The 23,856-nt window shown below is 38.7% G+C and overlaps 1 long non-coding RNA gene across 2 annotated transcripts in view; it reads left to right on the plus strand.

Moving 5' to 3' along the window:
• Nucleotides 1-81: 81 nt before the first annotated feature.
• LOC147832558 (uncharacterized) overlaps nucleotides 82-23,856 on the plus strand; it is a 206,014-nt gene continuing 182,239 nt past the window's right edge. For both annotated transcript variants that reach the window (XR_015516755.1, XR_015516754.1), the window contains exon 1: nucleotides 82-202. This is a non-coding gene — a long non-coding RNA (uncharacterized LOC147832558). The remainder of the gene's footprint in view (nucleotides 203-23,856) is intronic.

Genomic DNA, 23,856 nt, shown 5'->3' on the forward strand with positions numbered 1-23,856 from the left:
TCATATGCGTTACTGAGTAAAAAATAAATATATAAAGAAATGCAACGGAAAAAGAAAAAAGAAATCGCGCCCGGAAATTACGTCACTGTAGCACCAGCGTGAGAAAAATCTGCGGGAAACTTCACTGTTGCTGAAGTTTGATGTATCGCCGGAGTTTAGAAAGTTTATCAGCAAAATCCCTGTCAACCCCAGCAATGACAAGGTAAGCTACTGTATATGCCCTTACATGCGTTAGTTACTATGGAACTTCGTGGGAAAGTTTAGAATGCTTAGTATAAAAGCATCTCCAATCCGTTGTTTAATGTAATGGTTGCACTTGTTAGACTAACTTCAAAAACTCGTCACTAACGCTAAAGTCTGATAATCTTCCGTAGAAATGATCTTACGCTGACATATTTCCTACTCTTAGTAGCGCATATCCCGCATATTGTGCATTGTATGTGGTTGCCATGACAGCCTAAAGCCCTAAACTGACAATTCTGTCACTTACTCGCCCTTTGCTTGTAATAGGCCTAAACATGTTTGATTCTCCTCCTTACGTTGAACACAAAAGAAGATATTTGTAAGAATGCTGGAAAGCTGTATCCCTTGACTTCCACAGTATCTTTTTTCCTAATATAAAAGTTGTTACACCAAGTTGTTGTGATTGATGCAACCGCGTCTAAATCCCTTCACTGCACTTGATCTGCGATATAAAGATCATTACTATGCGGAAATAAAGCAGCGCGCAGTGCCGCGCACATGAAATGATAAAAGACCGCGAGGGATGCGACTGCAGTCACGCCATCTGCGGTTCAGAGAGAGACGGTCACGCTATATGTGCCTTAAACTGCAGTGCGCGTCTACTCGGTGTTTCGCGGTAGATTAAAGACGCGTGTGTTTAATGCACTGCAGTTTTATTATCTTGTTTCACTTTTATTCGCGTAAATGATTTCAAATGAGACATAATAAAAAATCGTCACTTTTATTCATATTTGGGTATATAATAACCATGACTTTGTATGTAGTCTGTGCTATTATTTCATTGTTTTGCTGTTATTGTGTTTTATTTGGAGTTTAAAACAAAATTAATAGTATTAAATTCATTACAAGGCTGTTATATCTATTCACATTCCTTTTCATTTTCACATTCCTTTTTTATTATATATATACAGTATATATAAAGACACAGATGTCAGACTGTTAACTCACTTTTATCATCATTTGCATGCAAGTGCAATAATTTACAGAGTAATAACAAGTATTTTTAATATAACGTTTTTAAAACTAGGATGATGGTTCAATATGAATAGAACAGATCCAAGAGCTGTCCATCCCAGTAAAAACAGTCAAAGTTTAGCGGGTCTCATGCTGTCATTAGCCAAAATATCTTGACAAACCACACATAAAGGTTATGGTTCATCAGCTGGTCCTGTCCACGTAAATCCTAAACTCAAACGTCTCTTGGGTTTAAGCCCTGAACTTGAAGGCTTTGAATCGGGGGGTCTCAGAAACCGACCCATTGTATTAGCAGGCATATACCTGTATTGGCGGGCTTGCCAAACAGAAGCGAATTCAAAGCTATGGCTTTCTGGGTAAAAAAGGTTTTCTTATTTTTGACGTATTATTTTTTTTGCTTTGTTTAATTAAAACGTTTAAATATAATAAAAAATACATATAATAATTAAACTTAATAATTATATTTTTATTATATTATATTTTTCCCGCGCCTCCCCTGACATGCTCTGGCGCCCCCCAGGGGAGGCGCGCCTCACACTTTGAAAACCCTTGTATTAGACAAAAAACAAACTGGCCAGCACATTCAACTGTCCTCAGTCACAGTTTGGCCAGTTCAATAAAAAATAATCATTAAAACATAATAATAATAATAATAACAATTAATCCTTTAGATTTTTTCTAGCCTCTTTGGTTAAAAAAATAAAGCCTTTTTTGATGGATTATTTTCATTATTTATGATGGCATAGCAGACAAAATAGGATGAAAATATGACAAATGAGCTCAGTTGGGTCAAATTCTGCACCTTTGTCAGTGAGGGGTGGGGGGTTCTTCCGAACCTCCCGAAACCCTCTGGCTACAGGTCTGAAAAGTTAAAACATGTTTTATGCTTATAGTAAACATGTTTTAATAGAATTTTGGCTGTAAATGCGCACCTACAGGTGTTTCAAGCGCAGGTCAGATTTTCTCCAGGTCATGATTTATTTAGTTTATATTAATTTTGTCCAAAAAATGATAATACCTATCCCGCTTCATCTGGAATGCATCCCAGATCACCCTCTGAAGTGGTTTGAGCGATCGGGTTTATATCCGATCAGAATAAGTGAGCAAACAGCCTCAAAAACACAGACATGACGGGATTAGCGCCTTTTGCTGTGAAGTGACATCTGACAGCTGTTGACTCCGCTTGCCATTAAAGCCTTCATCGGGCAGTTATTTAAAAAAAAGTCAGAAATAGGGAAAGGGAGGTCAAGTACTGGACAAGTCAATAAATATACAGGACGTCCAGGCTAATGCGGCCAGTTAGCACCTCAGGGGCAGATTTTCATCTGTTAGGAAGTAAGTCACTTACCTGTCTTTATGAACATTTGTTCAATATTTTGCCGTCATTATGGCCTGTCTTTTCTGCCTTTCTTGCTCTTTTCGACCAACAGCGTAACTCACCATTATATATTTATTGTTATATATTTACGAGGCAAACACACAGAAATGCCATCAAGCGTGCTTTACTTAGATATAAACAACGTCATCACAACAATACATCACATGGCTTAAATAGTTGTCAAGAACCAATCAATAGCGAGACCAACACCCAGATCATTACACACACACATTATCCCAATACACCACATCACCTTCCCTCTTAAGATAATCATTACATAAATCAAACATCACAAAATACAATTCAACATTACTATGTTTCCACTTAGTCTCTGAAACGTTGTGGTAACTTAATAGTTCGTTTAGATCGACGTGGCCCCACTGGGCTTGCAGGCCCCATTGGGCTTGCCGCCCCAGATACAGGAAGTCCAGATTCACATTCAACAGCTGGAGATTCCGTCAACCCTGAATTTTGGCTGCTTGAATCAGTCAACTCTTTTTCAGAACTTGGTTTCTCCAATGAGCTGTACGAACTCAACTGATCAGTTTCTGATGAAGAATGACGTGGCCTCAACTGATCACCATGCTGTCTATACATAGTGGTTGATGATGAATCACACACCTTATATGATACTGGTCCAGTCTGTTGCACCACCACTCCAGACAACCATTTTGGATCTCCTCCAGCTGTATTACGCAAGAAAATAGACTCATCAACAGCAAAGGACCTTTCCCGTGCCTTATGATCATGTAAGCGTTTTTGAAAATATTGCTTCATGAATATTCGGTTTCAGAAAATCCAACCTGGTACGGACATGTCTCCTCAAGAAAAGATCAGATGGTGATTGGCCAGTGGTACAATTTGGAGTGGTGCGATAGCGCAATAAAAATAAAGATATTTTATCTTCAATGCACATCTGCTCGTTTTTCAGTTTTTTTTATGCCCACCTTAAAGGTCTGGACATATCTCTCTGCCAACCCATTGGTGGCGGGATGTCTAGGTGCCCCAGTAGTATGCAAAATACCATTCCTTCTTACAAATGTCTGAAATTCATCTGAAGTAAAAGTAGTTGCATTGTCAGTCACAATCTGTTCTGGTAATCCATATGCTGAAAACAATCGCTTCAATCTGGTAATTGTAGCTTGAGATGTAATGTGTGACATTCGGAAGACTTCTAACCACTTTGAATAAGCATCCACTACAATCATAAACATATTGTTCAGGAAAGGGCCAGCAAAATCTATGTGCAGACGTTTCCAAGACTCACCCGGAAACTCCCATGGATGAAGAGGAACTTGACTGGGCACTCGTTGTTCTTGTTGACAAGTTTCACACTCTTTGCAACATTTTTCCACATCCATATCAATTTTCGGCCACCACGAGCCAGGGCTTTCATTTTAACAATGCCGGGGTGTCCTGCATGAAGTTCATACAACACTGATTTTCGAATTTTGAAAGGTACAACAACCCTTGTTCCCCATAGCACACAACCCTGTTCCATCGATAACTCGTCTCTTTTAGTCTGAAACACCTTCAACTCTTCTGCCACTTCACCTGGCCAACCCTCCATTACATACTGGGCAACTTTAGACATATGTAGATCTCTTCTAGTTGCTCTAGCAATCTGTGATGCATTTATAGGGGCCTCATGTATATGATTAGATAGCAGGGTATTAATATGTGCTGACATGGCTTCTGTACCCACATCTGTAATTTCAGGCAATGGCACTCGTGACAATCCATCAGCATTCTCATGCATCTTTGCCTTGCGGTAACAAATGTGGTAATCATAGGCTGCTAAAATTATTGCCCACCTCTGGATACGGGCAGCAGCCATCATTGGGAAATGTTTATGTTCCACAAATATAGTCACAAGAGGTCTGTGATCAGTCATCAGCTTAAAGGATCGTCCCCACAGATATTGATGAAATTTTTTTACACCAAAAATAATGCTTAATGCTTCTTTCTCAATCTGAGAATATTTCTTTTCTGCGGGTGACAAAGTGCGTGAAGCATAAACAATAGGGCGTTCCTCACCATTTGGCATTGTATGCTGCAACACTGCTCCGATTCCATAAGCTGTAGCATCACATGCTAGTGTCACAGGTAACTCTGGATTATAGTGTACTAACACTTTATCACAAGTCAACAGCTCTTTGCACTTCTCAAATGCACTTTGTTCTTTCTTCCCCCAATACCAGATCACTTGCTCTTTTAGAAGTCTATACAATGGAGCCAACACTGTGCTCTGATTTGGTACAAAACGTCCATAATAATTAACCAAGCCTAAAAAAGCTCGCAATTCCTTTACATTTAAAGGTGCTGGAGCATCCTGGACAGCCTTCACCTTGTCCTTCGTTGGATACACTCCTCCTTCATCCATCACATGACCCAGATATTCAATTTGAGTCTGGCCCCACTCACATTTACTTTTTTTTACTCTTAATTCAGAGTCTTGTAACCGCTGGAGGACTTGGCTAAGAATTGATAAATGCTCTTGTTCATCTTTTCCCACAATCAACAAATCATCCAAGTATACCACAACTTTCAGGTCCTTCATCAAATTTTCCATAATACGTTGAAAAATAGAGGGAGCTGAACTAATGCCAAAAGCCAGACGATTATAGACATAAAGTCCCTTGTGAGTGTTGATTGCTGTGTATTTCTTTGAGTCATCATCAAGCAAAACTTGCTGGTATGCCCGAGCTAGATCAATTTTAGAAAAAACTTTTCCTCCACTTAAAGTGGCCAGAACTTCTTCAATTCTTGGTAACGGGTACGTTTCGGTGTTAGCAACTTGATTTACAGTGACCTTATAGTCTCCACATAGCCGAATTGTTTTATCTTTTTTTACCACAGGGACAACTGGAGCAGCAAATTCACTGTATGTAACTGGAGATATAATATTTGCTTTCTCCAAACGCTCAATTTCCTTTTCTACCTGTTCTTTCATGGCAAAGGGTAGTGGACGACTCTTGAAAAATTTTGGCTGCACATCTGATTTTACTGAAATTGTAGCTTTAATATCCTTCAAAGTTCCTGTTATGTATTTGTGTTTTTTGTGCTCTGTTTTCTCTGTGTTTTTTTCCCTCTCTCTCTCTCTCGCTCTGTTCTCCCGTATCTGCTCTCCTGTATTCTCAGGTTCTGTTCATTGGTCCATTCAGCTGTCAGTCATTCCTCTCCGGTTACGTCACTCTTACGTCACATCCAATAAGCAAAGACCACCCGTGTTAAAAGCGCGCGCCAGACCACTCGCTCTTTCTTGTTTTCTTGCTTTCTTGCTTGCATTTTTCTCTTTTGCTGTTTGTCGCTTGTTTGTATTTACCGCGTGCGTTTAGAAATAACCCCGTCTAACTGTGTTTTGTTGTTGCTTGTTTCTGTGTGCACGTTATCAGTCCGTTATTCGTACATAGTTCTTAATTTATCGTTGTTTACGAGGCTTGGACGAAGCGGACAGGTAAGAAGGTCACGTGACATACATTTCGCAACACTCAGGACTGCTCTGCTGTCTAGTACACTAGGTTAGGGGCGAGCGCCACTCCTTGTACTTTTTGGATAGATAGATAGAGTAGATAGTTAGGACTCGGAAGATCTTCGTGTGTTAATTATACTGTTTTTCACATAGTTAGTTAGCTAGATGCTTCTGGGAAGTTAGATTTAGTTTGGGTTTTGTTCTTTTCATTTCTTTAGCGCCGCCCGCGTCCCTTCTGCCAGCTCTCTTGTTTTTCCCGTCTTTATTTGTTTCAGTGTTGTACATATTGTAAATAGTATATTTTTGCTTTACTTACTTTTTCTTTATTTTTGATTAATTCGTTGTTGTTGTTCACTTTGGTATTGTAAATAAAAGCACACATTTTCTGGCATTACTTTGGTCGTCTTTCCACTCATTCACTGTTTATATAAATATATTTTAATTAAATAAATGTCAAACCCCACACCCTAGACTAACATCAGGGGTTTGTAACATTTTTGGGGGCTCGTCCAGGATCATTTAACCCATTTTTAAACAATTAAAATTGTTTGTATTTATAGTTTGAGTGTGAAAGCAACCTGCTAATTTACAAAGGCCCACTGTAGGCCCGACCCGCGGAACGCGCTGCTCAGGTAAACACGCGCACCCACACACACACACATTTCTCTCTGTATTGTTTCTGGTATAAGTAAATAAACAGGATGGCATTGTTTGATTTACAGACATTTATTAATAATCCAACCGTAGAACAATTCGACCGCTGTAGAAAAGATGATTTATTACAGATAGCGGACCATTTCAAAATTTCATTGGTAAAACAAGCTCTTAAGAAAAATATTAAGAGTGCCTTATACGAAAGGTTGGTTGAATTAAAGGTTCTCAAAATGCCTGTTGTGGAAGAGGAAGAAACCGAGTTTCTTGGTGCTGGCGCGCAAAGCTCAAGTGCAGATGAGCCGGATGAAGGGCGAAATGAAAGCGGTGCTGCGGCTGCGCTCACTGAAGGCAAGCCAACACTGTCACCTTTCGATCCGTTTTCCCCCGTTTATTCTGGGTCTAAAGAGGATGGACGTTTAAAAGTCCGCCTGGCCCGTTTACAGTTTGAGGCACAGGAAAGGGCACAAGCGCGTCAGGCTGAGATGGAACTGAGACTCGAAATCCGCAGGCTTGAAGTTACGGCCGAAAAAGAGGTGAAGCTGCGTCAGCTGGAGTTGGAGGCTTTAAAAACTCCTCCTAAAGTGGCTGCGCAGTCCACCCGTGCTGAGACCTCTGTTGCTCCGGCGGGCGATCCAACCTCAACCACCTTCGATATAAGCAAATATGTATCTCTCGTACCAATATTTAGGGAATCCGAAGTCGATACATATTTTAGCGCTTTCGAGCGCATAGCGGCTTCTTTTCGCTGGCCTAAAGATTCATGGTCCCTTCTTCTCCAGTGCAAATTGGTTGGAAAGGCACAGGAGGTTTTTGCTACACTGTCCTTAGAGGACAGCCTTAATTATGATACTGCTAAATCAGCAATCCTCCGTGCTTATGAACTCGTACCTGAAGCATACAGACAGAAATTTAGGAATCACAAAAAGCTTTCTAGCCAGACTTTTGTTGAGTACGCGCGAGAAAAAGGCGTTCTTTTTGATAAATGGTGTAATGCAAATAAGGCAACTGACTTTAATTCGTTAAGAGAATTAATTTTGCTTGAAGAATTTAAAGATAGATTGCCTGAACGTGTAGTGGTATACCTTAACGAACAAAAAGTTATGTCGTTGTCACAGGCAGCTGTGTTGGCAGATGAGTTTGTGCTTACGCACAAAAATGTGTTCTATCCAGTCCGATCGGATAAAAATCCCACTGTTCAGTCTGTGAATTTTCCACGTATTCCGACTGCTACTTCCCGACCTAAAGAGGCAATAGAGTGTTACTACTGCCACAAGAAAGGGCACAAATTATCTGAATGTTCCACGCTGAAGCGAAAAAATCCGCAACAGCCATCTAAAAGTGTTGGTTTTGCAAAATCTATTACAACCAACGGCAATGATGAGAGCACTGATCCGAGCTACACACCGTTCTTGCTCAGGGGTCTAATTTCATTATCTGGCAACCCTGAAGATCAGTGTGAGATTGTACTGCTGCGTGATACAGGCGCTTCTCACTCGTTCATGGTAGAAAATGCATTATCTCTGCCTGAACACTCATCTTGTGGATCTAATATTTTAGTCCAAGGCATTGAGATGGGTTTTGTAAATGTGCCACTATATCGCGTTCATTTACAGTGCGATTTATTCACTGGGTTTGTGTCAGTCGGCATTCGTCCTTCTCTTCCTGTTAAAGGAGTTTCATTTATTCTAGGTAATGATTTGGCCGGTGGTAAAGTAATGCCTATTTTAGAAGTTACTGATCACCCCAATCTTACCTGTTGTCCAGACGAGTTATCAGTAAATTACCCAGATACTTTCCCAGCGTGCGTAATGACGCGCGCCATGTCACGGAAAGATGATTCAGTTGACTTATCAGAATCTTTTATTGCGCCAGTATTTTCTGAGAATGTAGTTTCTCCTCCAGACAAAACAGCTACACAGAAACAACAGGAAAAATCAGAATATTTTAATTTTGATGGTGATGCTCTGAGTTTGCCCGTTACTCGTCAGCAGATTATTGCTGCGCAGAAAGATGATGATTCTTTGGTAAAGTGCTTCGACTCCGTTGTTGATTCAGATCAGATTGATAAAAAGCAAATTGCGTATTTCGTCGAAAATGGCTTGTTGATGCGCAAGTGGTGCTCTAATATTGAGACTGATGCTGATTGGAATAATGTCTATCAAATTGTCGTTCCCTCCGCTTACCGCCAACATGTATTATGTCTAGCACACGATCATGTGATGTCAGGTCATTTAGGTATCACGAAAACATACAATCGGATACTTAAACATTTCTTTTGGCCTTGTTTAAAGAAGGACGTCGTGCAGTTTTGTCGCACCTGCCATACGTGCCAATGCATGGGGAAGCCAAACCAGGTAATTCCACCTGCTCCTCTTTTTCCCATCCCAGTCATAGGAGAGCCAATTGAACATGTAATTATTGATTGTGTGGGTCCATTACCTAAAACCAAAACAGGTAATCAATTTTTACTAACAATAATGTGTACTGCTACTCGATTTCCCGAGGCAATACCGCTCCGCAGAATTACAGCTCCTCTTATAATCAAATCATTGATTAAATTTTTCTCCACATTCGGCTTACCAAAAATCATACAAACTGACCAAGGATCAAATTTTATGTCAAAAATGTTTGCTCAAGTTCTAAAATCATTGTCTATCACCCACCGAGTATCAAGTGCTTATCACCCACAAAGTCAAGGTGCTCTCGAGCGATTTCACCAGACGCTTAAGTCTATGTTAAAGAAATACTGTGCGGATACCTGCAAAGACTGGGATGAGGGCGTTCCATTGGTACTATTAGCGGTGAGAGAAACTATTCAAGAGTCTCTCGGGTTTAGCCCCGCTCAGCTTGTATTCGGCCACGATTTGCGAACTCCTCTTAAACTTCTGAAAGAGAACATTTTGGAAATTAAGGAAAGTCCAAAAATGAATGTTCTTAGTTATGTAAGCCGTTTCAGAGAACGTTTACATGATGCTTGTAAATTGGCAAAAGAATCACTTAAAGCTGCGCAAAATGTCATGAAGCGTCAGTATGACACCCGAGCGGTCGCGCGCTCCTTTCAGCCCGGCGATCAGGTGCTCGTACTGTTGCCAATGCCTGGTTCTGCTCTCTCTGCCCGCTTTTCTGGACCCTATGTGGTGCAGAAAAAGTTAAGCGAGACAGATTACGTAATTGAAACACCTGACAGAAAACGCAAATCGCGCGTATGTCATGTTAACATGTTAAAAACGTACCATGTTAAAGAGAAAACTCAGATTACCACACCTGTTCTTCCTGCTGTTGCAGTTGTGAGCGATGTTACGCATTCTGAAGTTGATGATGATGGCCTGGTGTTACGCAATGCTCCTCAGCAGTGCGCTCGTTTAACTAATTCAGAGATGCTGAAAAATCTGAATTCACATCTCACGTATTTATCAGATTCACAAAGGCTGGATATCATTCATTTAATTCAGAAATTCCCCAATCTTTTCAGTGACACTCCAACGCAAACATCCGTAATTAAACATGACATCAATATTCAAAATTCTTCCCCAATAAAGCAACACCCTTACCGTGTGAACGCACACAAGCGTGCTATTATGAGGAAGGAGGTTGAATATTTGATGGAAAATGGTCTTGCAGTTCCTAGTTGCAGTCCATGGAGTTCACCGTGCGTTCTGGTACCCAAACCAGACGGAACATTTAGATTCTGCACAGATTACCGTAAGGTTAATGCTGTCACTGTCCCAGATTGCTACCCTTTACCCCGTATGGAAGATTGTATTGACAACCTTGGTTCAGCTAGTTTTGTCACTAAACTTGATTTGTTAAAGGGCTACTGGCAAATTAAATTAACTCCGCAAGCTTCTGCTATCTCAGCCTTCGTTACACCAGATCACTTCATGCAATATTCAGTTATGGCCTTCGGATTGCGAAACGCACCTGCCACATTTCAAAGATTAATTAATACGGTTTTATTCGGCGTTCCAAATTGTAACGCATATTTGGATGATTTAGTGGTTTATGCATCTGAATGGTCTGAACACATTTCTTTGCTGCACACTGTTTTTGAAAAACTGTCCAACGCCACATTAACATTAAATTTGGCAAAATGTGAATTTGCAAGGGCGACCGTCACATACCTTGGTAAGGAAGTTGGTCAAGGTCAAGTTCGGCCAGTCGCTGCGAAGGTCTCCGCCATAGCCGAATTTCCCGTACCTAAAACCAGGCGAGAGTTGCGCCGGTTTTTGGGTATGTCGGGGTACTATCGGAGTTTCTGCCGAAATTTTTCCAGTGTGGTTTCACCCCTCACGAATTTACTTAGTCCCTCTCAGCAATTTGTTTGGTCAGCTGAGTGTCAGCATGCTTTTGAGAGCATAAAAGCTTTGCTCTGCTGCGCTCCTGTACTCGCGGCCCCAGATTTCACCACTCCTTTTAAACTGGAAGTAGACGCGAGTGCTTTAGGTACTGGCGCGGTACTTATTCAGGAGGACCGTGATAGTATCGAGCACCCAGTCTGTTATTTTTCCAGAAAATTCAACAAACACCAAATTAATTACTCCACTATCGAAAAAGAAGCCCTTGCATTACTATTGGCATTACAATACTTTGAAGTTTACCTTGGTTCCAGTTCGTTTCCAATCATGGTTTACACCGATCACAATCCGTTAGTTTTTCTCTCCCGTATGTACAATCAAAATCAGCGCCTCATGCGCTGGGCTTTGATTGTACAGAATTACAACCTGGAAATCCGTCACAAGAAAGGCACCGACAATATAGTGGCCGATGCTCTTTCCAGGTGTGTGTAGTTGGTCGTAATTAAACCGCATGGTTTGTTTTGCGAGTTTTTTTTTCTTTCTATTTCACAATTTTTTTTTTTTAACAAACAATATTATATGTTTGTTCTCATGGGTGGGAGTGTTATGTATTTGTGTTTTTTGTGCTCTGTTTTCTCTGTGTTTTTTTCCCTCTCTCTCTCTCTCGCTCTGTTCTCCCGTATCTGCTCTCCTGTATTCTCAGGTTCTGTTCATTGGTCCATTCAGCTGTCAGTCATTCCTCTCCGGTTACGTCACTCTTACGTCACATCCAATAAGCAAAGACCACCCGTGTTAAAAGCGCGCGCCAGACCACTCGCTCTTTCTTGTTTTCTTGCTTTCTTGCTTGCATTTTTCTCTTTTGCTGTTTGTCGCTTGTTTGTATTTACCGCGTGCGTTTAGAAATAACCCCGTCTAACTGTGTTTTGTTGTTGCTTGTTTCTGTGTGCACGTTATCAGTCCGTTATTCGTACATAGTTCTTAATTTATCGTTGTTTACGAGGCTTGGACGAAGCGGACAGGTAAGAAGGTCACGTGACATACATTTCGCAACACTCAGGACTGCTCTGCTGTCTAGTACACTAGGTTAGGGGCGAGCGCCACTCCTTGTACTTTTTGGATAGATAGATAGAGTAGATAGTTAGGACTCGGAAGATCTTCGTGTGTTAATTATACTGTTTTTCACATAGTTAGTTAGCTAGATGCTTCTGGGAAGTTAGATTTAGTTTGGGTTTTGTTCTTTTCATTTCTTTAGCGCCGCCCGCGTCCCTTCTGCCAGCTCTCTTGTTTTTCCCGTCTTTATTTGTTTCAGTGTTGTACATATTGTAAATAGTATATTTTTGCTTTACTTACTTTTTCTTTATTTTTGATTAATTCGTTGTTGTTGTTCACTTTGGTATTGTAAATAAAAGCACACATTTTCTGGCATTACTTTGGTCGTCTTTCCACTCATTCACTGTTTATATAAATATATTTTAATTAAATAAATGTCAAACCCCACACCCTAGACTAACATCAGGGGTTTGTAACAGTTCCCAATTCATCCCTGAAGACTTCATTGTATTTCTCAAGAACTTCTTGAATTGATGTAGGCTGTTGCATTTGATTCACATAGTGAATTCCTTTCCAATTCAACTTAATTTTATGCATCCAATTCCTACCACACAAATTAGGTCTGTTACCTTCAACCACAAGCAAGGCCAACTCATTTATTTGGTGTTCATACTGAACAGTGGCTCTGAATTGTCCCAGAACTTTAATGCTTTCACCTGTATAAGTTTTTAACTTTACTTCAGCTCTTTCCAGTGGTACATTAGCAAATGACTGTTTGTATGTTTGGTGGGAAATTATACTCACAGCAGCTCCTGTATTAACTTCCATCAGTCAATCTCTCTGATTCACAGTAAAATTCACTTTAAACTTCTGTTTTTCCGAATTACTCAACAGAGAAAACATTTCCAATTCTGGCTCTTCGGCATCCATATAAGCCGTCACGTTGCTCTTTCTCTCATGTTTATTCGGGTAAGGCTTTTCTTTTTCTCTACACGCTTTCTTTAAATGACCAAATTTTCCGCACTGATGGCATTTAGAATTCTTAAAATAGCATTCATGTGCCTTATGATTGCTACCTTTACATCGATAACATGCATACCTCTGGTGATGCGTAGTTTTCACTTTATGCACAGCCGCTGCATCCTCTGCTTTCCTCAGCTGTTGCGTATCCCGATCAGCTGTTTCCATACTGAGAGCAATTTCAAATGCTCGTGCAAACGTGAGCGCATCCTCTGAAAGCAATCTTCGTTGGCATGCTTCGCTTTGTATTCCACTAACAAAACGATCACGTAACGCTTCATCCAAACTTGCACCAAAGTCACATTTTGACGCACATTGTTTGAGTTCGGCAACATACTGGGACACAGTTTCATGAGGCTTTTGTATGCAGTGCTGAAATCGGAAGCGCTCAGCTATTATTAGCGGTTTGGGTTCAAAGTGTGCTTGCAGGATCCCGACAATTTCTCTAAATGTCTTATCCTTCGGCTTTAAAGGTTGAACCAAGTTTCGCAATAGCCCGTAAGTGGAAGCACCAACAGCACTTAGTAATGTCGCCACTTGCTTTGTATCATCCACATCATTAGCAATCATGAATAACTCCACTCGCTCAATATATGCTGACCCGGACTCATTTTCTGGTTTATACTCATCTAATCTTCCGATTTGGGCCATATCCACACAATTTTCCTCGTCGCCAGTTTGTTATATATTTACGAGGCAAACACACAGAAATTCCATCAAGCGCGCTTTACTTAGATATAAACAACGTCATCACAACAATACATCACATGGCTTAAATAGTTGTCAAGAACCAATAAATAGCGAGACCAACACCCAGATCATTACACACACACATTATTCCAATACACCACAGATGTCGCATCAAAGATTCAAATGTGACCACTCAGTGGGTTATGTCACGTGAATCGCGTCACATTATTTTGGCTTTGAGGCTCTATATGGGATTCGAATTATTGGCCAGAGTTATTTAAAATTACACTTTATTACAATATATATTGAATATAAATATATTAATTATATCTTAAATATATTATATAATAATAAATTACATATAATAATTAAAAGGACAAATTCTGGACCTTTTGGTCGTGGGGGTTGGTTCGTTCGAACCACCCGAACCCCCCCTGGCTACAGGCATGGACTACATACAAAGTCATGGTTATTATATACCCAAATATGACTAAAAGTGACGATTTTTTATTATCTCTTATTTGAAATCATTTACGCGAATAAAAGTGAAACAAGATTACAAAAAACTGCAGTGCATTAAACACACGCGTCTTTAATCTACCGCGAAACACAGAGTAGAGCCGCGCTGCAATTTAAAGCACAGCGTGACCGTCTCTCTCTGAACCGCAGATGGCGTTACCGCAGTGGGATGTGGAGAGACCTTTTTCCCATCGCATGCGCAATGATAGCTGATGGAGCGTGTGTGCAGCGCATAGCACAGAAGCAACTCGCAGGCGTTTGCCTACCGGGTGCATCAGCAGCGCGCACCTTATCTCTCTCTGTTCTAATTACCTATCTATCTTTTATTTTTATTTTCATCTGCAGCAGGGCCCGCAGTAACTTTATCACATGTTTAGTGTTTCCTTAACCTGCAACTATTTATTTGACACATTATAAATCATGAAGAACTGTACTGTATGCTTCTCAAGCTTTATGAGAAGTGTCATTCATGTGTTTTCAGGTGCTCTCAGACGACAATCACCTGTTATATCATGTCATTTACTTTTTGATTGTTAGCATGATGTAGGCCTTTGTAATAGTATTTATACAATATAGTTATAATGACACATATACATGATCAAACTAGTGTGTTTAAACTAGTTTTAAATTAGTTTGTTTTTGTAGTTTGGGCCAAAACAAATGTTTATTGCATTTTAATATTTTAAGTTTATTTGATTGCCTATATAAAAATCAGTGGATATTATCAATGCATTTATTGGATAAAATAAAATTGCTATCCCCATCCCCAGAAGTGATTAAGGCTACACAGTCATAGCGATACATGCAAAGCTATTTATATGTATGTGGAACAAGTGAAGCACTATGAATATATATTAAAATAAAATATCAGATCTCTGTGTGGTGCACTGGCTGTTGTCAGACTCCTTGTGGAAACAAAAATCTTTCAGAAAAATTACAATTAATAGCAAAATGGATTTGAAAACATAGACATACTATTGAAAATTCATACATAGTTCATAAGAGTTGTACTTCTGTGGTTATTTTGGTTAAAGTAACCTAAAAGTGATAAAAAAGTAATGTAATGCATTTTTTGTTTCAATATTTTTTATTGAGTTTCAGTTTTTCAAATATGAAAGAACAACAATACAAACCCCAAACCCATACCAATCCAACAGCGGGATAGCGCTCACATTAGCCATAAATTAGCAAATATACAATTGTACATGTAGGTTTAAATACAAATACAAAGAAATAATAATTATTATAACCATAATTACAATAAATAAATAAATACATAAAAACATACAAGAAAAATTAATAAAAACATAATAAAAAATAAATAAATAAATAAATAAAAGGGGGAAAAAGCATTTATTCAGCTAACATATAACCATACACACCATATGTATAGAAAAATCAAATTATTTGAGATTTCCACAAAATCAATAAAAGGTTGCCACACCTTAAAAAATTTTCCCTCCGACCCTCTTAATGAAAACCTGATTTTTTCTAAATGAAGACAAGACATCATTTCTCTAACCCACTGAGTGGGAGGATGAGAATCCTTCCATTTTAGCAAAATAGCCCTACGTGCTAATAAAGTCGAAAATGAAAGGATTTTACATTTTGAAGAAGGCAACTGTATATCCTCTGAAGTAACCCCAAATAGTGCCACCTGTGGAACTGGATCTAGCTTGTGCTGAAGAATCACAGATAACGTGTCAAATATTAACTTCCAGAAATGCTTTAAGTTGGGGCAAGTCCAGAACATATGAAATAAAGTGCCTTCAGCACAATTACATCTATTGCACAAAGGACTGGTACCTGGAAACATTTGGGCTAATTTAGTCTTAGAGATATAAGCTCTGTGCACTACTTTAAATTGAATAAGGGAGTGCCGGGCACACATTGATGATGAGTGAATTCTTTTAAGAATATCGTTCCATAGATCATTCGAAATCGAACCACAAAGATCCTCTTCCCAAGCACTCTTAATGTTATCTGTTAGGGTAGATGACTGGTTCAGAAGTAGATTATACAACATAGAAATTGAGCCTTTAGCTAGTATATTACAAGAAAGAAAATAATCTAAATGGTTTCCAGAGGGCAAAACAGGAAATTCCGGTATGAGGGATCTAATATAATCTCTTATTTGTAGGACTCTGAAAAAATCAGACTTAATCAGCGCGTAATTTGATATCAACTGATCAAAAGATGCAAACACTTAGTCTATGAATAGGTCTTTAAAGCATACTATTCCCTTATCGAACCAACCTCTGAAAGAATTGTCTTACATTGAATGGGAAAAAAAAATGATTTCGAGCTATAGGGCTGAGAAGAGAAAAGCTATCAAAACCAAATGACCTCCTAAACTGAATCCAGATCCTCAGTGAATGTTTCACCACTGGGCAGTCTGTAAAATTGTAAGAAATCAATTGCCGCTTGGCCGCAAGTAGAGCCGGAAGAGAAATTTGATTATGAGCATGCATCTCCATATCTACCCAGGATGGTTTATTAGGCTGCAAATGATATTGCCACCAATACAGTGTATTACGCATATTCGCTGCCCAATAATAAAACTTAAAGTTGGGCAAAGACATCCCACCCTCACACCTGGCCTTTTGAAGGTGTGCTTTCTTCAACCTAGGATGTTTGCCATTCCAAATGAAATTAGAGATGACTGAATCTAAAGATTTAAAAAAAGATAAGGGAATAAAAAGAGGGAGACTTTGAAAAAGATACAGAAATTTCGGAAGGACCGTCATCTTAATAGAATTAATGCGCCCTATAAGTGATAACTTTAAAGGCGACCACTTAGAGAGATCTTTCTTAGTTCGTTCCAAGAGCATACTAAAATTATGTTTAAACAGCTGTTTATACTGGCGGGTAATACAAACACCAAGATAAGTAAATTTATTTTTAATTATCTTCAGAGGTATATTAGAGTACTGCAACTGCTTATCTACCATGTTTATTGGGAAAAGTTCACTCTTTTGTAAATTAAGCTTATAGCCTGAGAGCCTACCAAAGTTCTCTAGCAAAGTTAGAGCCGGGGGCAGGGAAATCTGTGGATTAAATATGTAAAGCAGTAAATCGTCTGCATATAATGTTACCTTGTGCATGGTATCCCTTCGTGTAATCCCGGCAATTTGCTGACATTCACGTAGAGCGATTGCCAGTGGCTCGATGGCAAGAGCAAATAATAATGGACTTAATGGACAACCCTGCCTGGTTCCACGCTGCAGATTAAATGAACGGGACTGCAACCCATTAGTTAAGACTACAGCAGAAGGTGTGTTATATAGTAATTTAATCCATGAGAGAAAGTTAGGGCCAAATCCAAATTTTTCTAAAGCTAGAAAAAGGTAATCCCTCTCTACTCTATCGAATGCTTTCTCAGCATCTAGAGAAACTACACATTCTGGAATAGAGTGGTGCTGAGAGTAAATTATATTAAGCAAGCGGCGAATATTAAAAAATGAATGGCGGTTTTTAATAAAGCCTGTCTGATCAGGAGAGATTATGCTAGGGAGGACATTCTCCAACCTTGAGGCAATCACTTTTGCTAGAATTTTAACGTCGCAATTAAGTAAAGATATGGGTCTATAAGACGCACAATCCAAAGGGTCCTTATCCTTTTTAAGCAAAAAGAAAATACATGCCTGACTTAAAGTAGGAGGGAGAGCCCCTGACTTGAAGGAGTCAGAAAAGACAACTGTTAAAAAAGGAGTGAGCTGCTTAGAAATTTTTTTGTAGAACTCTGACGGAAAACCATCAGGACCTGGTGATTTTCCAGATTGCATGACAGAAATAGCAGCTATCAACTCCTCCTGTGAAACAGGTTCCTCCAAAGATTTGCTAATGTCAGGGGGTTAGGTGGGAACCTGTATTTGATCAAAAAAGTTTGTAATATCTTCTCGTTAAGGGGATTCAGTAGTATATAAAGTAGAATAAAAGTCCCTAAATTTATCGTTAATGATGTTTTGGTGAGTTGTAATCTCACCATTATTTAGACGGATACCACTAATAATTTGCTTTGCCTTGAACCCACGCAGTTGGTTGGCTAATAACTTTCCAGATTTTTCCCCGCTCTCATAAAACACACTTCTAGTTCTTCTCAAAAGGGACTCTATCTCACCAGTTGACAGTAAATCCAACTCTGCCTTCAGTTTACAGCGTCTCTCATATACATTCGAGGTAGGTGAACTTGCGTATTGTGTATCTAATCGAAAAATTTCATCAGCTAAGGATATTTGTTTTTCTTTCAACTTTCTCTTCTTGGTGGCATTATATGAAATGATTTGGCCTCTGATATATGCTTTAAGAGCATCCAAAACTATTATATTAGAAACATCTGGGGAAATATTAACACTCAAAAAGAAGGAGATTTGGTCAGAAATAAATCCAACAAAATCATCATCTGCTAAAAGTGAGGTATTAAGCCACCAGCTCCTCCTTAGAGAGGGCAAGTTTGAAAACTTTAAATCAAGAACAAGGGGGGCGTGATCTGAAATAATAATACTTTGGTATGCACAGCAACAAACATCAGAGATCAGAGCATTGTCCAAAACAAAATAGTCAATTCGAGAATAAGAATGATGAACTTTTGAAAAAAAGGAGTATTCTCTTTTTTGTGGGTTTAGAAAACGCCAAATATCGGAGAGGCCATTATCAGAAAAAAAATTGTTCAAGTATTTAGAAGATCTACTGGGAGCACCTAATTTAGAAGAAGAGCGGTCTAAGCTTGCGTCCAAACAGCAATTAAAATCACCCCCAAGAATAAGAGAATGAGAATTAAGATCTGGAAGGAGTGAAAGGGCATGTTTAAAAAAAGTGATATCATCAAAATTTGGGGCATAAAAATTTGCTAGAATTAAATTCTTTTTACATAAAGTGCCTGTAACAATAATGTAACGTCCGTTTTTATCTGCTATTATGTTGTTTGGGGTAAAAGGCACGTTCTTGTCAATCAAAATTGCCACACCTCTCGCCTTAGCTTGAAATGATGAATGAAAAAACTGCCCATTCCATTTCTGATTAAGATAAGGATGATTCCTATTATGCAAATGAGTCTCTTGCAGAAAAGCAATCTCTGCTTTGTGCAATCGGAGATGTGCAAGAACTTTATTTCTTTTCACTATGTTATTTAGGCCCTTGACATTCCAGCTTATTAATCTCAACTCCCTACCCATAGTTACCAAAAAAGCGGGCTGTAAATGAATTGTGGAAATAAAGAAAATAAAAATAAAAGAAGGAAAAATAAATAACTAAATTAAAACTGAAGACCCACATATAAACACTTAGTATAGAAAAGGCTACATATAAAAATATGAAATTATCATGGCACCGTCCCGTAACGAACTCCAACCCTCCCACTAGATCAAGCCAACCCCATAGACACGTTGTTATTAACATAATACAACGTTCAAAAATCCCCCATGCAATTTACACTCTTCCTTTACCTCTCCTTACCTTATATAAACTCAACCCTGTGTTTCAGAAAATCCTCCTTAAAGAACATGACATCTTTTATTATTAGAACAGTGGCATAACTTTTCCACCTTATAAAAACGCAATCAGGTAAAACTATTTAAAAGTGTATAACGGTAATGTCCTCTATGAAGCATTACGGTGAGATCCTAGAAAGTTCTTGGCCTCTTCAACCGAGGGGAGCCACTTTTGTTCATCGGCTTTTGTCGTAATTCTCAGTCTCGCCGGGAAGAGGAGGGATGGTTTGAAACCCAGATTGTAAAGTTCTGTCATAACTCCGCGATATTGTGCGCGTTGCTCCACAACCTCAGGGCTGTAGTCATCGTAGATAGCGATCGGTTTGTCATGATATTGTAGAGAGCCCCTTCGTTTCCGAGCCTCTCGCATCACAGCCTCTTTAATCTGATAGCGGTGAAGCCGAACTATCACAGCCCTTGGTTTTCCTCCTTGCTTCGGTTTGGCCACAAGAGCGCGATGCGCCCTGTCGATCTCCGGTGGGGATGATAGGATTTGTTCGCCCATAACATCCACCAGAAACTGCGAGAAAAACACAGATGGTCGAGGGCCCTCGACGGATTCTGGCACTCCGATAATTCTGATATTATTGCGCCGACTTCGACCCTCCAAGTCTGCCGTTTTAGCTTTTAGTTTAGCATAGCTCTCCGTTAGTTCAGAACAGGTCGCTTCTAGCGAGAGAATTCGCTCACTGAGAAGGTCGGCATTCGATTCTAGCGAAGTTATTTGCGTACCTTGATCCAGCACCGCTGTTTGAACTGAGTCCAGTTTCGCTTCCAAAGATATCAAGGCGGCTTTAAACTCAGTAGACCTCTCTATGTTCTTCCAGAAGGCTAGTTAAGGCCGCCATGTTAAACTCCGGGTGCGCTGCGGTACCATCGTCTTTAGGAGGGTCTTTTTTCCCATATTTGCCAGACTTTGATGCCAATTTTAGACTTTTTAAGCATTAAACATGTTCACAGTCAAGCACTAAGTGGTAAACAAATAAATAAAGTGGTGGAGGATTAAAGAATTGAAGAAAAAAAAGAAGTCCACAGGGACCTCGAGACAAGCGCGACTACTCCATTCACGCCCGCAACCGGAAGTCATGTAATGCATTTTTGAGATATTAATATAGTAATGTAACCAATTCCAAAAAAAAAAAGACAGTAACTTTTAATATATAATACATTTTTTCCAGTAGCTTGCCCAACTGTGTTCGTAACATTGCTAATGTTCATTAGCACAAAGATAAGATATTAACGGGGATGCGGAGCAAAATTGTTTATGCACAATGGGCTCTATGCACAGCTAGAGTTTTAAAGCCAACGATAAACCTCCGGTGATAGCTTAATGTGAGTATTTTAAATTTCACAAGGTTGTTTTAACAGCATCAATGTTGTAATGTAATTACAATGCATTCAGTTAAATAGACTTAAGCATTCATTTAGTTGTTCAAGCGTAAAATTTGATGAATGATGGTGTAACCACTACTATCAGTAGTATCTTGCCTCACAGCAAGAAGGTCGCTCGTTCGAGTCTCAGCTGGGTCAGTTTGTGTTTCTGTGTTTGTGTTTCTGAGTTTGCATGTTCTCCCCGTGTTCGCGTGGGTTTTCTCCGGGTGCTCCGGTTTCCCCCACAGTCCAAAGACATGCGGTACAGGTGAATTGGGTAGGCTAAAAATTGTCCGTAGTGTATGAGTGTGAATGAATGGTATGGGTTTCCAAGTGATGGGTTACAGCTAGAAGGGCATCCGCTGCCTAAAAAACACATGCTGGATAAGTTGGCGGTTCATTCCACTGTGACGACCCCAGTTTAATAAAGGGACTAAGCTGAAAAGAAAATTAATAAATGAATGTATAACAATAATTAATATTTTTACAGTAGTGTGATGGTTGGGTTTAGGGTTAGGGTGGGGGTGGGCTTTAAAAAATACAATTTATTGGGTAATTTAATAGAAAGCATAAATAATACTCAATACAACTACTGTTTTTACGTTACTGTGACAGTTGATTTAGGGTTGGGGTGGGAGTAGACGTTAATAAAACACAACAAATGTGAAATTTAATAAATAATATAAATAATTATTTTTAACTTTCGGACGCAACTGTATCAGATCTAGCAACAACCAAAATACCGGGGTAAAACAAACTGTCATATTTTAAAGACACGGCCGGGGGCAAATGGACTTTAATGCAGTGCTTCTTATCTGATCTGAAACCCACTTCATATCGTATATCTAACAGGCAGTGAAGATCACTGATTTTTAAAGAAATTAGATCTTAAACATGACAATTTAGAAATGGAAAGACGTCATCAGAAGCCTTTGGGGTGCCTGGCTGAAAGTTAAATGTCTTTGTGCATATAGCCCATTTAGCTAACACGCAGATGTTGCATTAGAATTTGTATAAATTGTTAAATAGGATAATCTGTAAAATATTTTAAACAATTATATAGTTTTGTGTTATTGGTCTTTAATTTTTAAAGTTACTTATACAAATAAAAATAACTAATTGGAGATTTAAATCATCTTGTCCTTTTTGAGAAAGAATTACTCTTTACTTTTTACTCATGAGTACATTTTTAATGTGTTACTTTTAACTTTTTTTGAGTTTTTTTGAGTAGATTTATAGACATGTAACTTTACTTTTACTTTAGTAAAAAAAATTTAAGTAATAGTACTTTTACTTGAGAAGATTTATGACATCTAATGACATGCTAATTCAACTTGAAACATGCGAATGACATGTTAATTCATACTAGAATCATGCTAATAACATATCAATCATAATAGAATCATGTTAATAACATGCTAATCCATGCTAGAATCATGCTAATAAAATGTTAATCCATACTAGAATCATGCTAATAACACGCTAATCCATACTAGAACCATACTAATAACATGCTAATTCACAATGGAATTATGCTAACAACATCCTAATCCTCGCTAGAATCATGCTAATAACATGCTAATCCATCCTAGATTCATGATAACAAGCTAATTCATACTAGAATCAAGCTAAAAACATGCTAACTTACACTAGAATCCTGCTAACATGCTAATCCATGCAAGAATCCTGCTAATAACATGCTAATCCATACTAGAATCATAATAGTATGCTCATCCATGCTTGAATCATGTTAAAAACATGCTAATTTACACTGGAATCATGCTGACAACATGATAATCCTCGCTAGAACCATGTTAATAACATGCTAATTTGTGCTAGAATCATGCTAAAAACATGGTAATCCATGCTAGAATCATGCTTATAACATGCTAATCCATGCTAGAATCATGCTAATTTGTACTAGAATCATGCTAATAGCATGCTAGACTATGCTTGAATCATGCTAATAACACACTAATTCGTTCAAGATGCTGACAACCAGTGTTGTGCAAGTTACTTCCAAACTGTAATTCATTATGGATTATTCAAAATATTATTAATTCATTATGTAATATGTTACATGAGTCTTATATTAGGCTACTTTATAGTTACTTTTACCAAAATATCTTCATAATAAGAACTTAACATTCTAAAATGACTACTGCAGAGCATTTTACATCCAGTAGAAAGCGATATGATGTAGCAGAATGACTGTGACCAATGCAAGCTACTACAATATAGTATAGGCTATAATTGGCAATGTGAAGGCTCAAGACAATGCAAGAAAGGATGACAGTCAGAATCACCAATGATCTAAGTCTGTTAAGAGTATGGGTGAGGTAAAGTGATTATCTGGCAATATCTCTGAATAGCTTGACTATATTCATATTAGACACAACATGCCATGACACAATGCAGTTTTTTATATCCAGATACATCAGAATAAGTAGCTACTAGCTAACAATGTTTATAAATTACACTATACTTTACTACTCCTGTCTTATCTGCCTCGGAGCTAACTTAAACTGTCTGCATCACTGCTCTCTTCACTGCAAATGTCCAATCTGCATCATTCTCATGGTCACTAAAACCCAACTCACTTTCATCTGCTTGAAGAGCCAGTTCTGTCCTTTTCTTCTTTTACTTATCATAACGTGGTGATGCTCGCTAATACACTGTTCCCTGTATTCATATGTATTT

Source organism: Danio rerio, chromosome 19, assembly GCF_052040795.2.
Source record: "Danio rerio strain M-AB ecotype USA chromosome 19, GRCz13ab, whole genome shotgun sequence".
In the NCBI taxonomy this organism is placed as follows: Eukaryota; Metazoa; Chordata; class Actinopteri; order Cypriniformes; family Danionidae; genus Danio; species Danio rerio.